Genomic DNA, 20530 nt, shown 5'->3' with positions numbered 1-20530 from the left:
TGCAGGGTGGTAAAAATGAAAATCAAGCAGAATTTTAAAAAAAAATATGTATTTTTAACGGCGGTTATATATATAACCTCCGTTAAAAGTATATTCCACGGCAGTTTTATATTTAACTGCCGTGGAAAATGGATTTTCCACGGCGGTCAAATGTAAAACCGCCATGGAAAATGGAGTTTCCACGGCGGTTAAATAAAAAACCGCCGTGGAAAATAAACTTTCATGGCGATTCAAAACCGCCGTGTTTTCTTTACCTTTCAACGTCGCCTTTATCAACTTCGCCTTCAAAAACCGCCGTGAAAAGCCTTTTTTCTGGTAGTGCAACGCCGACGAGAGAGGAGAGAGCCAGCCTCCTGGCTTCGCTTCAACCAGACAAGACGCCAAGACGGGACTGACGGAGGCAACGCCGATGAGAGAGGAGAGAGCACAGGTGTCGAGAGAGGTGGGGGCTTTGGGCCGATGAGCATCGAGTGGTTTGTGGTTTTTGTGTGCTTGGGGAGGGGGGCACAAGGAATCGCCATTCGGGGGAGGGGAGTGACCAAGAGGCGACGCGCGACCGCGAATACCAGCAAGTCAGCTTGCCTTTTCCTGTCTCGTTGACGAGGTCAGGGTATCCTAGGATTATCCCATCTCCAATTGGTTTGGTTTTCCTCTGCGCCTTGCGAGAGTCTGTAAGGGTGAGCCTTGAGGTTTAAATAATATATTTTACAAAAAACATATTTACTTATTTTATTAATATATATACGTTTTAATTTTAGTTATTTTATTAATATATATTATTTATTAATATATATACATATTTAATTATTTTATTAAATCATTTTGCAAAAAAACATATTTATTTATTTTATTAATATATATACGTATTAATTTTTGTATTAATATTATTTATTTACTTCAAATAAACATATATTATGAAATATATCTTATATGTAATTATCATTTAAACTTATATCCTTTTTAGTAATTTCTACATATAAAAAAGCACTTCTGATAACAACTATCCAAACACTCTCACTTTATCAGAATCACTTTTTCAGAAAAGCTATTCTTTTAAAATCTATTCTCTCCAAAATCTATTCTCTAGAAGCTATTCTCCAAACCATGGTTTGGCTTCATCCAAACACCCCCTTAATCGCATCTTCATTATACATGTCAGATTTGGACGGTCAAATTTTATTTTATTTTTATTTTTATTTTTTTCAATATTTATTTTAATAAATCTAAAATCTAAAATAAAAATAACTTCTGAATTATCATTTTTTCAAAAATATTTTTTATTTAAAAATAGTTAACCGACAATATTAAATTTGGATGCTGGTTTAGATTTGATAAGACTTGCTGTTCATCTCATCAATCAGCATCCACATCGAATCCGTACACTATGAAAGGAGGAAACGTTCCGACATGCATAGAAAGTTGGGAAAAAAAGACAATTAATTAAAGAAATAATATAGGTAAATCCCTCATTGAAAATTTAATAAACAAATGAGACCTAAGGATTTTATGTAATTTAATTTCTATTGTGTGTAATTTAACTTTTTTTTTATGCAATTTATCTTTCCTTATATACAGTAATTTTTATTTGTGTTATGTGCAATTCAATTTTCTTTCATGTAAATGAAATTTTCTTACGTGCAGATTATCTTTTTCATATACAAACTAATCCTTTATATTCAAATAATGTTTTGTGTAAACTATTTTTTTTCATACAATTTATCTTTTTTTTTATGTATAACTAATCTTCTCTTGCATAATTGATCATCATATCAGGTCCCCAATTTTTCTTAATTAAATTTTCTCCACAATTGTTCGATTGTACGAACAAGCTGGATAACTCATGGGCTTCCATTGGCTGTCTTCCGTTGACTTGGACAACAACGCCTAGATATAATGTGTGGGGTATGAATGAATGATGATCTTCACAGCTTGTAATGTTAAGTACAGAAGAATACACACACACTATCTCCGTTTTTATATAAAAAATTTATTTAATTTTTATTTTGGTTATAAATATAAGATTCCAATTTATTTTATCTTTCGTATTTTTTTTTTCACCAAGATAGTCTTTGTAATAATAATATTCTAGCAGTACACTTGATTAGTAAAGATATTTTAGGAAAGACAAGATTTATTTATTACAAATAACTAGCTTAACTAATTTTCTTAATCTACTCAAATTAGTTAATTAGTTTTTATATCAAGAAAGGGGGGTAGTAGATTTATATATTCTTTCACAAAGCTCATTGCCATATAAGAAGGAGCTGTAATTTTTATGTCATTTTTGGATTTTCTGATCATGAAGATAACAAATGGGATAGCCCTTTCCTGTCTTTGAATGTTCACCTAAACTTAGATATTGCTCTCATTCAGGGCAAAAAAAATCTTTGCTGAATTTTTTTTGGACAAAAAAAAATTAAAATACCCTAAAAAATGTTAAAAGACAAATTAGAGTAGGTGAGTTTTCAAATCCCAAATCAGACCCTTTGTACTATTTTAAAATTTAAAATTATTAGAAAATGACAATATTACCCTTACTTATAGTGGCTATTTTTATATAACTATTGACTACATTTATTTTCAAAATTATTATAACTATTTTTTTTATAGCTATTGACTAACATGAATAGTAAATAACTAAATAAAAAGTAGTAACTAGATCTCCAGCAACACTTAATGCATTTTTTGAATATTTGAAACACAAGTAGTCAATAGTGAAATTAGAGTAGTCAATGGCTGAATAAGAGTAGTTGCCAAATTTCTAAAAATAAAAGTAATCAATCACAACACTAGAATAGTCGGTAGATAGATAAGAATAATCGTCAGAGTTTTAAAAATAAATATAGTCAATAGCTCAAAAAGAAAAATTAATACATCAGAAAAAGCAATCATTGGAACTCAGGCGGTGGGTCATTGAAGCTCTGGTGACCAAGCTGGCCGATGAAAATCAGTTAAGGGTGCTAAAGTGGCAAAGTTAAAAGGGAAAAAAATAGTGAGAGGTATTCACATAATTTTGCAAGATTTGAAAATCTCTAAATAGTACAAGGAGTTTGAACTAAAATTTTGAAACTCACCCACATGAATTTGTCATTTAGCAATTATTAATTTTTTTCAATTTTTTTTAAACCCTCAACAAACTATATAGTCTCGCGAAGGGATTAAAGTTCAACTTAATTTTGGCAAAATAAACACCATAAAATTTTAATTAAACAGTTTCATACTTTTTTTAATTAAAAGTTTAGGTAAATTAAATCCCAAAACTTGTTAGGGCCAAGATATGTCTTTAGGCTTAGAGAGCATTTACTAAAGTATTTACAAATCGCTCACTAATAAGATCCTCATATTAGTAGTTAAATTCAAACTCATGACTTTCGTAAGTTATAAGCCTATTTTTTATCAACTTGACTAACTCTTGCTCGCAACATTACCTTTAAAAGCATATTTGCTTTTAAAAAATTAATACTTTAAAAGTAAAATTATACCACAAAACATTTTTTGATGCTAAATATATCTGAAAAATATTTCAGGATGCTAGATGCACTGTAAATTACTTTAGAGCGCTAAACACATTTGACAAAATACTTCAGGGTACTAGACGTACCTTAATTCTAAATTAAATTATTTAATTTATACAATATTTAATGTGAAAAATTTTTATTGAATATTCTAGCCTATCATGAACCCATTCAAAATCTTTTTTCCCCCCAATAATCCTTTGGGTCACTTGGCGTGCAACGCTTTTTTAAACGCTCTTATTAGGTATATGAGTAACCAACTAATTTGGTTTGACGCTTTACGATTAGGATGCATCTCCCCAGCAAGTTTTTTTAGCAAGGTGGAAATTGAACTTAGTTCCCCTGCTTTATGATCAAGTTTTTTTTTTTGATAAAAAGATCTATTATATAATATAAAAAATTATTACACAACTAAGATCGGTGTTACTGAGTTGAAGGGATGGGGTCAATGAAACATTAGTTTTGTGAAATGAGCAACTGGAAAAAGATTGAAGCAACGTGTTAGTATCCTTTGCCAGGGTGCAAGCAACTGGAACCAAGGTACTCTTTGGGTGTTTGCCCAAACCATGATTTGGGTAAAAAATTACCCAAACACTCATTTCAAATCAGCAACCATGGTTTTGACCCAAAAACCATGATTGTCAAAAGTGTTTTGAATCCGCTTGTGGCAAAAAAAAAAAAGCTGTATTAGATGGTTTGTCAACGGATATGACACGTATACCCTCAATTATTCATTTTTTTCATTCTCTTCCGCCTTCGGCCCCTCGCTCCATTCCAAATGGCTGGTTTCTTTTTTTTAATGCTTTGCTTTGCCTTGCTCTCTCTCCCTCTCTCTCTCACTGCTTTCTCTCTCTTCGCAGGTAAGGGACGTTTAGCAGAAGTGAGGTGACACACTAACCGCCTTGTTTTATGCTTCTAAAATTCATTTTTGTTACATAAATAAATAAATTTAATGGCCAATTCTCTTATCTTATAATATATATTCACCAATCGGTCATTTTTCTCAACTCTGATATGGCCTTGTTTCTAATGTCTTTAATATGATATTTTATAAATGTTTTTACACATGTAGTAACAATTAATTAATTAATTAATTAATTATATTAAAGATAAAAGGTAGTATGTTGTTATAAAAGTTAGTTGTGAAAAAATGTTATAGAATTTTATATTTAAAATCTTTAACGCAAATTAATATTTTTTATGTTAGAAAAAAAGTAATCATTTTTTTATAAACATATTTAAACTTATAACTTATAAATATATATACATATATTAATTATTTATTAATTATATTATCTTATATATTATTAATTATGTTAGTAAAAATTATTTTATTAACAATTTTATTCCTTCAAATTAAAATATATTATAAAATCTATCATTTATGTAATTATCATATTAACTTATGCCTTTTTTAGTAATTTGAACATATAAAAAGTGCTTCTGATAATAACTATCTAAACACTCTCATTTTATCAGAATCACTTTTTCACAAAATCTATTCTTCACAAACCATGATTTTTTAAGAATCTATTTTTCAAAAGCTATTCTCTAAACCATAGTTTGGTTTTATCCAAACACATCCCAAAACAATCAAAAAGACCATTAAGCAGCTTTTTCTCATATGAGACGACACTGATGTGATTTACAAGTTGCGGGAATCTTCGACCCAGGTGAGCAGCCTTAGGTGGGAACTATACAGGTGTATGCATCCCATTCAATTGGTGGGGACCATGCTAATTACTGACTTCAGAGAAAATACACTATGGGTTTGACAATGAGATAACTTCTAGCCGGACACGCTATGAAAGGAGACCTTCAATTCAATGAACGTGCATAGAAAGTTGGAAAAAAAAAAAAGATACTTAAATTTTCTCCACATATTGGATTATATGATGATATAGTCCTGTTTATAAAATACTTTTAACATATTTTATATAAATTAAAAAAAATTTAAACTATATTAATTTTTTATTAAAATATAATAACTTTTAATTTATCTTTATTTAATATATATATTTAAAAATCATTATGTATACTATGATAAATAAAAAGTAAAATAATATATTCACGTTAAAATTTTAATGAAGTGATTTATTAACGTGGTCAACAAAAACTTTTTCTTTCTCCTTATGAAGATAACTCATGGAACGGGTTTCCATTGACTCCGGTCTTTGTGCATGCATCCCGTTCAATTGGTGGGGACCATGCTAATTACTGACTTCAGAGAAAATACACTAAGGCTTTGGCAATGAGATAACTTCTAGCCGGACACGCTATGAAAGGAGACCTTCAATTCAATGAACGTGCATAGAAAGTTGAAAAAAAAAAAAACTTAAATTTTCTCCGCACATTAGATTATATGATGATATAATCCTATTGATAAAACATTTTTAACATATTTCATATAAATTAAAAAAAAATTTAAACTATATTAATTTTTTATTAAAATATAATAACTTTTAATTTATCTTTATTTAATATATATACTTATAAAAAATATTATGTACACTATAATAAATAAAAGGTAAAATAATATATTTACATTAAAATTTTAATGAAGTGATTTATAAATATGGTCAACAAAAACTTTTTCTTTCTCCCTTATGAAGATAACTCATGGAACGGGTTTCCATTGACTCCGGTCTTTTGTTGACTTGGACAACAAACCTAGAAATTATGTGTGGAGTATGAATAACAATAAGTAATGATCTTCACAGCTTTTAAATATAAGTATAGAAGAACATATATGTGTACATATTCGTTTATAAAGTTCATTATCAAGAAGCTATAATTTTTTTAAGTCATTTTAGGAATTTCTGATCATGAAGATAGCAAATGAAATAGTTCTTATCTGTCTTGTATTATTCTCTTACTACTATTTGTTTTGTGCAGCTTCTGAAGCCATAACTATTGGCAAACCCATTAGCGATGATGGAGAACTTCTTATTTCCAAAGGAAGAAAGTTTGCTCTTGGGTTCTTCACTTCTGGCAAATCTAGCTCTCGTTATCTTGGAATCTGGTACTATAATTTGCCAAAGCAAACTGTTGTCTGGGTGGCAAATAGAGACAATCCCATCAATGACACCTCTGGAGTTCTCTCCCTCAGCACAGATGGGAATCTCATTCTCCACCACAACAACACCAACCTTCCTATCTGGTCCACGAATGTTTCTGTCAGTGTTTCAAGTACCAAAGTTATGGCTCAACTATCTGATGTAGGTAATCTTGTTCTAATTCAAAATGACTCCAAAACTGTGTTTTGGAAAAGCTTTGATCATCCCACCGACACCTTTCTTCCATATGCCAAACTGGGTTTCAACAAAAGAACTGGTCAAGGCTGGTTCTTGCAGTCGTGGAAGACAGACGACGATCCCACAACAGGAAGCATCTCAGCTAGGTTCAATACTTCTGGCAAATCTCAGTTGTTTCTGTACAAACAAAGCATTCCAGTGTGGCGAGTTGGACCCTTTAATGGAGAAATATTTGTGGGTCTCAAAACTTTGAAACATGTAATGATGTATACCTTCAATATTTCTATTAAGGAAGATGATAATGAGGTTAGTGTCACATATAATGCCTTGGACAACACCTCTATATTCAAGATTGTAGCTATTCCATCAGGATTCATGCAAATGCAGATATGGGATTATGATAATAAAGATTGGAAGGGATATGCATTTTATCCACAAGTGGACTGTGATAATTATGGAACTTGCGGACCTAATAGTAATTGTGACTCTTACAATTTTGGAGACTATATGTGTACTTGCCTACCTGGGTTTGAACCCAGAAACAAAGAAGATTGGTATCAGAATGATCAATCAGTGGATTGCGTGAGGAAGAAAGGGCCACCCTTGTGCAGAAATGGAGAAGGCTTTGTTAAAGTAGAAAGTGTCAAGATTCCTGATACATCTATAGCAAATGTTAGAAAGGATTTGAGCATGGAGGAATGTGAACAAGAGTGTTTGAGAAACTGTTCTTGTACTGCCTATGCTGCTGCAGATGTCAGAAATGGAGGGATCGGGTGCTTGGCATGGCATGGAGCTCTAATGGACACAATGGTGTTAAATGAGGAAGGCCATGATATCTATGTTCGTGTTGATGCCAGTGAACTAGGTGGGTGTATTGCATATCTTAATTTCTTGTTTTTCCTCTGTTGTTTTTAACTTTGTCTTGAAGACTTATTTTTGTTCCACTTTTCTCAGCAAATTATAACAGGAAATCAAGAGGAATACTTTCTGTGTCTGGAATAGTGGGAATTCTGCTGGCTACCATCGTTGTGGTTGTTATTCTTATTGCCATGTGTGTTTACTGCTTTCAGATGAAGAAAAAGAGAGGTGCCTACTTCTTTTCCCTTCTTTACTTCTCTAGGACAATTTATGTATTTTTAATCATCCTAGACAAATTATAAACTGAAAAAGAAAATCATGAAATAGATACTCTCCACTAGTTTTAGGTAAAGTATGGAAGAAAAAACTGCACCGGACCGAATGGTTCAACCGAAAAACCGGTAAACCGGTCTAGTGTCCGATCTGGTTTATTAGGTGAACTAGGCAATCAATTTGAACTGGTTAAATCAGTCAAAACTAGTGTTAAACCGGATAAATCGCCAGTTGGAGTGGGTTAGCCGGTTTAGTGATTTTGCTCCTCCTACCGGCATAAAACAATGTTGCTTTGTCATTGAGGGAAAAAAAAAAGCCCCAATCTAGCCGATCTCATATCATCTAGAGAAAGAAATGAAAAGAAGAAAAGAAACTCCAAATATGCCTGTCCGTTGATTGCAAGATCAGTCTTCCAATCAAACTTCGCTGGTGCTTGTGGTCGTCGTTTTCACTCTTCGTTTCTTGCTCCATCGCCGTCATTCTTAATACATGGCTATCGTGGCTGTATCTTCATCTCAGTATTTCTCTCCCAAGACGCAGCTCATGTTGTTGGAAGGAAAGGAGAAAGAAAGGGAAGAAGAAAGAACCTCCGTGCTAGTTGAAGGTAAGGAGGAAGAGAGGGGAGAAGGGAGCCTCGCGCTAGTAGAACATAAGAGAGTCTGCAAAAGTGCAGAGAGATATGAGAAAAATGAAAGCCAATTAGTCAAATGATTTGATAGATGAGAGAGTCTGCAAAAGTGCAGAGAGATATGAGAAAAATGAAAGCCAATTAGTCAAATGATTTGATAGATGAGGGTGGAAGGAGGAAAGAATGGGGAAAAAAAAAAGGCAAAGGCTTTCACGTGTCTATACAGGAGATAAGGAGAGAGAATAAGAAATAAAAATAAAAATGTAAGCTTGATAAGAAAAAAAATAAAGCTAAAAGATAAAATTTAATAGGCTATAAATTTATAAAAAAGAGAGAGAATAAAGAGAAGAAAAAAAATAAAAAGATTAAGTAGTATTTTTTTTATAATTAGAATAGGAATTTTTTTTCATATTTTAATTAAATTAAATTATTTTAATTATTACCGGTTTAATCCGGTCTAATCCCGATTTAACCCATTAACCCTTAAACCAGTATATCAACCGGTTTATTGACCAGTCTAGTTTTTTGTTCCTTGACTAAAGTAAAAACATGAAAGGAATAGACATGAATATATATATATATATATATATATATTTATTTATATAGATATACATTTGGAGGTCGTAGCTGGAAGCTTAGATGTCACGTCAATAATTTTATTAGTACTTTTTTATCATACATATTCGCAAGAATTAATTATTGTTCAAGCAATTCATTAATTGAAGCTAATTAATATTCACCCAAGTCATTGATTGAAGCTAATATATTTGATGCGATAAGCTCCCATTTATTTGGTACTTCTATATTTTTGGTTGAATTTTAAAAATTCATAACTGTTCATAAGAAAATCAAACTCGTTCTGTACATCCAAATGTCCTGGATATAATTTGTCATGGATATATCTAATATCGTTTACTATGGCTAGGCTGGCGTATAATTTGCATGATCCAAAAAATCATCAAACTTAAGTCATCATACTTGATGCATCATAAATCATGGATTTACAGGTAAATAACATGCCAAAACAAGTATAACCTTACGAAGCTTTATCATCATTCAATCACCATCCATGAATTTTTGGCACAATTCACTACTTAGCCTTTAAAATTGTCTTCATAACAAAAATATGATTTCTTAACTTTATTCTTTGAAATCTCCTTGCCTCTTCCTTTAAAAGTGTTTGCTCCTAAAAGGTTTGAGAATTTGGGTGAGATTCGGAGAAATTCTAATACCGAACAATATCGTTCATGCATCCAAAGCAAAAGCTTATTACTACATCACATGCAGTAACTAACATAATGACAAATTTACATGCTTAGTCTTTCATACTTTACATATGACCATGGAAATATTGGAGATACAGCTTCAAACATTCACTTATTCTTTTTATGGTAAATCTAAGCATTCATACTTATATCAAGCACACATTAAATATAAGTTTACTCTATCTTTTAGCTTTATTAATTCTTATATGTTTTCCTTGCTTCCACTACATGATTCGCCATGATCAAATCTCCTTTTTTCATGATATTCTTTGTTTCTGAATATATGCCATGGAATATTTATAAGAATTGTTAGAGTGATGAGATTGTTTGGGTGCTCTTGATAGCTTAAACTCTATTTAATTTTTACTTTATTTATCTTAGTTTTTCACTATTTGTTCTTGGAATGAGAATTCCCACTCCATCATTTTCCCACGAAAAAGATATTATGGGGAGTTCATTTATGGCCTTAGAATCAAAAAATCAAACTCCTACGAGTCTTAAGTTTGGCCGAAACATAAGGTTATAGCCTTAAAATGCTATTTTCATATATCTGTTGCTAAATTCATAGTTATAATTAAGGTTAGTCTCATTTTACCATGGTAGATTTTCTAATTGCCATAATCAATTCCTTAACCACAAGTACTTTAAAATTTAATTATCATCATTTCTCTTCTTTGTTTCTTATGGCTGTCATCATTTTGGGTTTATTGGGCCTGCTATTGTGTTCTCACTTTAATCGACCTTTATCTAATAACTTACTCAGCTGAAACTATATTAATTTTCTTGTTTGATTCAACTTTTGATCTGCCGATGGAAGTTGGGTATAACAAAAAGAGTTAGTCCCTTATAAAGTAATGAACCAAAGTTCAAATTTCGGATGAGAGATGTGCCCATATTTAGTATCTGATATTGTCATCTTCAATAGAAAGATACCTATGCGCACACACAAAAAAATTGATCCAAAATGTTTTAAATATTTTTCCTAAGATTTATTCACTTCAATACCACTTATAGGCTTTAAATATCACACAGGAATCTTTTTCCTATTCCCAACTCACAACCCCCCCCCCCCAAAGTTTTCGTATTTTTATTGAATTTTTCGAGTAAATTTTCATAGTTATACTTACATGGCCCGCAACTTAAACTTGACCCTCATGTAATTCCCTTCAATATCTCTTGGGAGTTTTAATTAAAATAACTTATAAGTCCTTTCCAACTTAAAATATTCTCAGGACCACTTGCTCACTTTCTAGCTCAAGGTATTCTTCCATAATTTCATAATATTTATTTACACTTAATACCAAGAACTTTCAATAATTATAATTTTGTTCCTATACACTTCTTGTCTCCTTTTTCTAACTTGGACCTTTCTTCCTTTAAATTTAAGTACCTATTCTCTTTCATTTGAATCTTTGAAGCTTTCCCAGAACCTCTAAAAATATTTATACCCTAGTGCTAGAAAAATGTTTAATTTGTAATTTAATCCTTGAGATTCATTTTATTTTTAAGGGAACATCTGGAAATTTTTCTCAGTTAGACTTAGTAGGCTACTTAATTCAAGTTTATTATTGAGCTTCTATAACCCCAGAATATGAGATATGCATTAGTGGGGTCAACATTATTCCTTCTCTTTTTGTTTATTTGTCCAACAAATTTATTTAGGATTATTTTTCGTGGGGAGACGAATGAGGACGCTGTTTAATTCCTTACATCAAGTTTGGAATAAATAGAAATGCATAAATAAGGTGCTAAAGTTGAATTGTCTGGGCAAATAGTGTAAACCTACAAAATTATTCATGGTAAGATTTTTAAACGAAATTACTAAAATATAGAGTTGTATGAAAATTTCTTATATAAATAATTATATGACTATAATATCAACATTTTAATAACTTTAAAAGGCGTTTTATCAAAAATAAAAATTGTGATCTTTTGTTGTGTTTTCTTGTAGGCAGGATGTATATCGGAGAATTGATAACGATAATCATGGGCAAAGCTTTTTTTTCTTTGGAAGATGAATGGGCTGTACAATAAAACCCTTACCCTTGTCACCAAAAAAAAAAAAACCTCACTCTCCCCCTATTGTCATTCTAATTTCACCATCAAAGTTGTCTTTTAAATGCTATATTTTAAGTCACTCAAATGTAACTGATTACAATATTGTGTGTGTTTTTGTTTCTTCTCTCCCACTTTAACTAGTCTTTTGCGATGGAAGAAAGGTTTTGGTAACAGATTTTACCTTGGTTATTTAACATATCTATTATCATATTCAAAATACTGTTGCTGACCTTATTCATATTTATGCTAAACTTTTAAATTTATTCATTAAACTACTTGCACAGAATTAGTTGTACTAGAACTTTTGGAAAATCATTGTGCAATCCAACATAAGAATCTAAGCACTAAAAATTCTCACAACAAATAAGTAGCATGCACATGTTGTCATCTCCTGTAGTGTGACTTTTCATTGCATACTATTCATTTGTGAAACTTTTTAGTGATTAAATTACTCATGTGAGATGCGCAACAATTTTCTCTAAAATATTTAATACATGTATTATAAAAAAATTCAGCTTCAATCAGACTAAGATTAAATCATTGAAATATGAACAAATTCTAGTTAAATGATAGACCTTATTTTGAACATATTGTTTCGAATGAATATGTTCTTTTCTTGGCACAACATATTCCAAATTTCTTATTGTATACTCTTGTATTCCAGACAAGATGGCTCAGCAACAAATAAACATAGAATCTACCTCAGAAGAAGAGCATGGTGAAAATAGCACCCAAGTAAGCTTACAATTTTTCGACATTAAAACCATACAGGTAGCTACAAATGGTTTTTCAAGTGAGAATGAGTTAGGGCATGGCGGATTTGGCTCTGTCTACAAGGTAAGAGAAATATTAAAAATCTCATTCTTATGCAACTTCCTTTAATCTTATTATTATATTTTAATTCTTATGTGAGTAATATATCATTTAACATTAATGTTTGATAGTCTTTCAGCCAATATATGTATGTTGGCAAATATATATATGTATGAAATTTTAGTGCTTTGATATTTCAGGGCTTATTAGTTAATGGACAAGAGATAGCAGTGAAAAGATTGTCTCAACGTTCAGGACAAGGGATTGAAGAGTTCAAGAATGAAATTAAACTGATTGCTAAATTGCAGCACAGGAATCTCGTAAGGTTGTTTGGATATTGCATTCATAAAGAAGAAAGGATGTTGATCTATGAGTACCTTCCCAACAAAAGCTTGGACTTCTATCTCTTTGGTGTGTCCTTCTCTTTCTTTTCTCTAACTAGACACGTTTATAAAAACAAAGTTTAAAAAATGTGTCGCAATATATAAATTATGAATAGTATATAACCTGAAATGGAGTTTATTAATTATATATACTGATATATTGATTGTGTATATTCATATATTGATAAATGATTGTAACAAATATAACATGGTCAATTTACATACCTAAACAAATCAGAGAAACATTTTATCAAATAATGTTCTAGTATTCGATTCCCATCATGTCTTTTCTTATTTAATTTCTACATATGATTATTAGGACTAGATTAGTTTCCCGCTATTTTTTGGTATTAATTGAGAAACTTTTATGGTTCATTTCAGATATGCATCAAAGATCATTTTTAGATTGGGATAAGCGTGTTCATATTATTTTTGGAATTGCTCGAGGTCTTCTTTATCTTCATCATGATTCGAGGTTGAAAATAATTCACCGAGACCTTAAAGCTAGCAATATTCTCTTAGATGCTACAATGAACCCCAAAATTTCAGATTTTGGTATGGCTAGAATATTTGGTGAGAACCAAATCCAAGCAATAACAAGGAGAATAGTTGGGACATAGTAAGGACCAAACTCTTTTAGATCTCTTGAAATAAGATGAAAGATTGATTTTCACAAGAATACATTATAATAATTTTGAGTTATTGTTGCAGTGGTTATATGTCTCCAGAATATGCAATGGAAGGACGATATTCAATAAAGTCTGATATCTTCAGCTTTGGTATTCTTTTACTGGAGATCATTAGTGGGAGGAGAAACACAGATCGTGAAAAGGAAGGATCATACTTGAATTTGATTGGAAGAGTAAGACTGAAAATCTATAAGGATAAAGTATAAACTAAACTAATTTTTTTCCCATGTTCTCTCATATTGTACCTCAAAAGCCTAATGAGAAATTGTATTAACAAATCTCAATGAAATTTTTCCTACTGATAATTGTATAATGTTTCATTAATTTGTAGATATGGAACTTGTGGGGAGAAGAAAAAGCCTTGGAAATAGTAGACTCAACACTGGGTGAATCATATCCTGTTGATGTTGTCCTAAGATGTATCAAAATAGGGCTCTTGTGTGTGCAAGAAATTGCCATCCATAGGCCATCCATGACAGAAGTTATATTCATGCTTGGCCATGAAGTAAGTCTTCCCTCGCCTCAAAAACCTGCGTTTCTGTTAAATCCTCATGATTTGCATTCAGAGATTTCAACATTTGAGGAAGCTTCAGCTAATGTCCTCACTCATTCTACAATTGATGGTCGTTGATCATAAATTGAACATGGATAGCCTAAAGGGATTTTAAGTGAACTAAGAAAATTGAAAGATACAAAAATAGTGTATGAGCCTCCTTTTTTTATTGTGGGTCTCATAAAAGTTGGATCCATTATTTTGTATTTATATACATTTTCCCTTATACTTTACCTAAAGTCACTTGAGATCCATATTAATCATGCATTAGGTTTGGGCATATTGTGATTTAATAATAAGTATACCTGTTTAGAATCTGATTGAAGAATTTAAAATATTCTACCATGAATGCTTGAGAAGCATGTACGTCTTTATAAAAGGTTATCTTTTCTCATTGTTTTAGTTCTCATTTTTTTATAGAAATATTTAGATAAATTGTTTGTTGTATCATGATGATATTTGAAATCTTTGAAAGAATTTCAATGGTGAAACTAAGTATAATATCATAACACCCTCCAACATATGTTCATGGTTAGTATACAACATATTTAACAATCTATAATTATTTTGATGAAACCATAGTTAACTACTGATTGCTATATTTTTTGACCAACTCAAAAGTTAGTAGAACGATTATATATCAAAGAGGAAAAGGATTAGATATTAAGAGCCATAAGATAGAGTCGGATGGGACTCCTATTACTCATAATAGAGAACTCATTCTCGATACTTAAAATACCATAATATTTACCATAGTTCAACATTTCATAGGTGATCCCTTTTTGTAGAAAGATAGGTTAGCTGAACTTTCAAATCTTAAATGCAGAGTACTCATTGATTTTAGGTGGTGTAAAGATACCTTCTTAACCAAAGTAATATTAAGGTATTTGCTGCAACGGGAACGGATTCTCCATTATGAGTAATAGGAGTCCCATCAAGCTCTACTTTTATGGCTCTTAATATTTAGTCCTTCTCTTCTTGTGATATATAATCATCCCGCTAATCTTTGAGTTGGCCAGAAAATCTGACAAGGAAGTTAAGTATGCTGTAAATAATATGTGCGGGGTGTGTCAAAAAAAGAGTCTCATATTGCTTGAGATTATAGGGGCTCAAACAAGTGGTCTTGAGTTATTAAATGGGGCAAGAGAAGGAGTGAGCTGACAATCATAATAGGCCACTAGAGGCAAATCCAACAATTTTTCCTTGTAAGAATGGCTGAACGCCCAAGAGGGGGGTGAATTGGGTGTTAGTTAAAATTAAAAACCTTTTCGCAATGTAATAAAATTCATAAGAAATTCTGAATATAAAAACAATGAATCGACATAAACATGATCACAGTAGTAAGATAGTTTGGCTGGAAATATAAAGAGGTAAGGGAAGAGAAGATGCAAACTGTGATTTATCCTGGTTCGGTCCTCACTGACCTACGTCCAGTCCCCAGGCTCCCCCTGAGATTTTCAATCCACTATCTCCCTCAAGTTTACACAGGTACTTGAGAACCACTACAACCACAAGTTTGATCCGGGCACTTGTGTCGCCACTTACAATCCTTAGACTAACCAGTCTATTCAACAACAACCTCTTATTGAGGTAAATACTCCCCCTTACACACCGTAAGGATACAATCTGATAATGATAAAGAAAATTGAATATTTCTTCTCTCAAAGAAGTGATAGATGAATCTTAAGCACGTTTGGGAAACTCTCCTCTCTATCTTATGAATACATATGTTTTAGTCTATGAAGTACAGAGACAGGGAGTTTTCTCTCGGAGCTCTAAATGAGAATATGTTGATTCGGCATTTTAGCATTTGATATTGTAAGCTCAGACTCTTCTCTTCTCTTTGTTTTGAATGCTCTTCTATTTATAGATGATGTTGGGTAGTTGACCGTTGAGTTTTTTCTTCCCGTTTGGCTTGAAGAATATGACCGTTGAAACTAGCCGTTGGAAGCTTCTGACGAACGTCGATTCTTCACATCATAAATTCGTTGTGGCTCTTTACCTGAAATAATGTTCCTCAGATCAAGTGATAAGTATCTAATAATCATAGAAACAATAAGTTGGAAAACATGGAATCAATCATCAGATATTCAGAAAGTAAGATGAACTTACTTGATCGATGTCTTGATCGATAAAGCTTTGATCGATTATATTATCGATTAATTACATGAAGAAAAGATATAGCAGATAGATGCAATTATCGAATAGATTATGGATCATATGATGATCGAACAAATGATCGATAAATGATGAAGCATGAATACAGTGACCCAAAAATGATTTATGCAAGAATAAACCTTTCCAAGTTATGTTTGCCTTCGTATCCTTTTAATAGAAAGTTATGTGTAAAAAGAAGGCTGAGAAAAGCTTTAAGGATAAAAAGATAAAGGATTTCGAAATCATCATGAAATGCTGTTATGGAATGAATTTGTACAATGATCGAACAAGTGATCGAATACTTGTTGATCGAACAGATTATCGATAATCCAAGTGTTACAGAAATGAAACTTCAGTCATTGATGATCGAACACATTATCGATAAATGGATGATGGATAAGATTGTCGATAAACAATGAGTAAGAATATATTCAGCGAAAAACACAGACTATGTGGATTAATCGAACAGGTGATCGATCAATGAATATTCGATCAGGTGATCGATAAAATGAAAAACAGAGATTTAATCCTGTAAGGTAAAGAAACTGATTATCGATCATGTTATGTGAAAACAGGAGTTTCAGGAAATCGGATGATCGATCATTTTATCAATAAATCAATGATCGATTAGGTGATCGAAAAAATGATTCAACATAAGTTAATACAGTGAAGATAATAATCGATCATTTGATTGATAAATGTTTGATCGATCAATTGATCGATCAAAGATTTTGAACGAATGGTTTTGACAGAGCACTATATCGAGTAAGAAGACATGTAATATTCGAACAAGTTATCGATAAAGGTCTGATCGATTAAGTGATCGATTATTTCCTGCAATATTTTATATTAAGCAGCTATACCAATGATCGATTAGTTGATCGATCAATCTAGCAAGTTATTGAGCAGACTAAATTATCTATCATGTGATCGATAAAACTTGACAGTTATCGATCAAGTGATCGATAAACATATTCATCTATAACGTTATCCAAAAGTCATTTATCCAACATGTTACTGATAAAACCTTAATAATATGTATGAAGATAAAAGAGAAGAATTGAGGAGATAGTACCAGTAACTCGATGAGTATGTAGTCGCTTGATCAGGCTCGAGTAACATATGATAATGGCTTTTCATTTCTTCATCTCTTCTAGAGCTTTTACTCAATAACATGTTTGAGTAGCATGTTGCTTGAGAACTTAATCATTCAGTGTAGAACTTCTGGTATTTGCCTCAATAAATTCGAAGTCTGATTCCAGCAAAACGAAGGTCAACTTTGAGTGATCATAACTCTTCCAATTCAGCTCCAAATTTTGCAAATAACCTATCCCCAGAAAGCTCTTTGAGTATACTTTCTAATGCAACAAGAATCACCCCAAAATTCGTTGTGGTTGCAAAGTTATCTTCATCACAATGACTAAAGGTCGGAATAAAGGCGTTAATCCTTACTGCAATCTTTCGAACAACATATCTCCCCCACATGAAACTCTTTGAAGGTGAATTTGGTGTCCATGAACCGTGTTCTGAGTCTAGTTTCATAGGAATCAAGTTTCACCTCAAACAGATTTGTGATTTGAGAGATATTGAAGAAATACCGAACCTATATCAGAGCTGAACGAAGAACAGAGCATAACAGAGTATGTGTTTTTATCGATAACTTGATCCATAAATGGATGATCGATCAAGTGATCGATAATTGCCCATGAAAATCACCTCTGAAGCTTATTTTCCATGTTTATATGAAGGGTGACTCAATATATGATGGTATAATTTCCCGGTTGTATATTTTAGCTTCCGAATGAGCCATCCAAACTTCTGATTGAGTATAGCAACATTTAACATCAAATCTATGAACTTGAATCTTGATATTTTCATTTGATCTTGCACGTTCTTCTTTTCTCAATCTCTCTTCTTCTTCTTCCTCTTGATCATTCTCCATAACTCAAAGTGCAACATAATAACTCCTTTCTTTTCTTGAGGAAACTACACAAGATAGTAAGTATGATAGTTAGTCAAAATATGAGATAAATAATTTATGTAAACTTTTTGCTCTATTATTTGACATCATCAAAACTAATCATATCTAACATTCCTCACCCTATGTAAGAGTCAAATGTGATACTAGGCACACTTTATAAGAAATATCCATCTAATTAATATGTCATTTTACCTATTGTTGGCAGAACATCTAAATCATCTAAATTCTCCAAAAATCTAGTGGATCTTCCAACTTCTCTATAATGTTGTGCAAATCCTACTGATGGCAACACATGTAAAGAAATGATAAATCCAAGTTGTGTCCAATGAATATTATCCTTAAAAGCTATTCCGCAACTATTATCAAAGCAAGAAGCGGCACTCCCAAAGATTAAATAGATTCTTTTTGTAAGAACAGGGTGAACATAATAGCAAAACATAGAAGAACTCAGTAAGGCAGAGCACTAAAAGAGGGAAGAGATTTGCTTAAAAGCTTGTAGTTGGGGCTACTGAGCTTCATTCTCATGCCCTTTTTATAAGCTACGGATTAAAATACCATTGGGCATATTTAAACACATTTAATGGCACTTAACTCATTAATTAATAGTCATAAACACAATTAAATAAGCAATTTTAAGTAGTCATTGAGTCATTTGATGACTACTTAAGATGAATAAAACCTTCAATTGTGAACATTGAAGAGATATAATTGTAATTAAAATGGCATATTAATTAGAAAGATATTTCCAATAAAAGTGCTAGTACCGCATTTGATTCACACATGAGGGGTGCCTCTGGTGGTCCATTGTGCATGTGAATTCACTCCTCTTTTTAGCCTATTTAGTAGCCTAAGATCACTTACTACATGCTTTGGACCCATACAATTTCAAGCAATGTGAAACTCTTTTGACATACCCACGCCTATTATTTACAAAAACTATTACTCATTTTAAAGCTCAAGATGTATATTATTATCATACCAAATTTCATAACCTAATTCAAATGTTTACTCTATATTTAAGCAAACACAAATCTAAAGCTTAACTAATCATACTAATAAACTATCATTATTTAACCATGCACTTAGCTATGTATTTAATGTGGCCCTTTGATTTGAACTTTTTAGTCGTCTTAGGTTAAGTCAAAAATAAAATCAAATTACGCGGTATAGGACAACTTGGATCATATCTCTCAAGAAGCCTTTTATTAATTTCTTAGTTAACTAAGTGAAAAAAGTATTGAAAATGAGGGGTTTGAATAATTGAGAACATAATAAAATAAATATAAACTATTTTTGTCTTTTTAATAAAATAGAGAATGAAAATTGAAAATTTTGGACTTAAAAGAATTGATGATGAGAATGCTTCTGTCCCTTCTGGGGCACCCAATAAAATTGGAACAATATAGAGAAGATTAGCATGGCCCCTATGTAAGGATGACATGCTCAAATCGAGAAAAAATGGGAGTTAAAAGTGTACTGAGTCAAAGTGCAACCCCAAATATGATTTGGATCAAGTCAACGTAACAATTGATTATTCTAAATGTTGGATAATAATCAATTATTAAGGCAACTTTGAAAACTAGTTGATATGCGATTTAAATTGATTTAATAAAACTTGTTTTGCTTAGTAAATGCTCATAGATACATCCACATGCAATACATTTTAATCATAAATCCAACAACATTCCAGATAAAATAATATCAATGAATGCAAAGGAAATATATATAAAAATTAAAATCTTAAGTAATACAACTCAATTCAAACTACAATTATCCTACTAACAAAAATTATAACATATAATCTCAGTCTCAATTCCAAATAGCAATATTCCTAACATAGGAAAAATCCAACAAGCTCAAGAAAAAATTAAATACTATCCTAATTGAAGCTCTAACCTCAAGCTACTCATCCATCTCTAAGAAGCATAATGGGACTAGCCTCTCATGGCTCCAGATAGGGGTGACAATATGGGCCAACTTGCATAGGTTAGGCGACGCTAGTTGAAAAGGCCCGTGTGATGACAGGTTGACTTTCAGCCAACCGTAACCCGCCATGGTAGGTTGACGCCAACCCGCTAACTATTATTTACTTTTCTTTAAAAA

General features: G+C 31.8%; 1 non-coding gene and 1 pseudogene across 1 annotated transcript; both read left to right on the top strand.

Moving 5' to 3' along the window:
- Window positions 1–6340: 6340 nt before the first annotated feature.
- On the top strand, window positions 6341–14367 carry LOC114743829 (G-type lectin S-receptor-like serine/threonine-protein kinase RKS1; annotated as a pseudogene).
- Window positions 14368–19794: 5427 nt separating this feature from the next.
- Window positions 19795–19897, top strand: LOC114743837 (U6 spliceosomal RNA). Its single transcript, XR_003740032.1, has one exon. It is a non-coding gene; the product is annotated as a U6 spliceosomal RNA (small nuclear RNA).
- Window positions 19898–20530: the final 633 nt, after the last annotated feature.

This window comes from Neltuma alba, unplaced genomic scaffold, assembly GCF_004799145.2.
Source record: "Neltuma alba isolate B1F8T4 unplaced genomic scaffold, ASM479914v2 tig00000668_pilon, whole genome shotgun sequence".
Taxonomy (NCBI): domain Eukaryota; kingdom Viridiplantae; phylum Streptophyta; class Magnoliopsida; order Fabales; family Fabaceae; genus Neltuma; species Neltuma alba.
The sequence above is the reverse complement of the archived record's forward strand: the minus strand, read 5'-3'. Positions and strand labels throughout refer to the sequence as shown.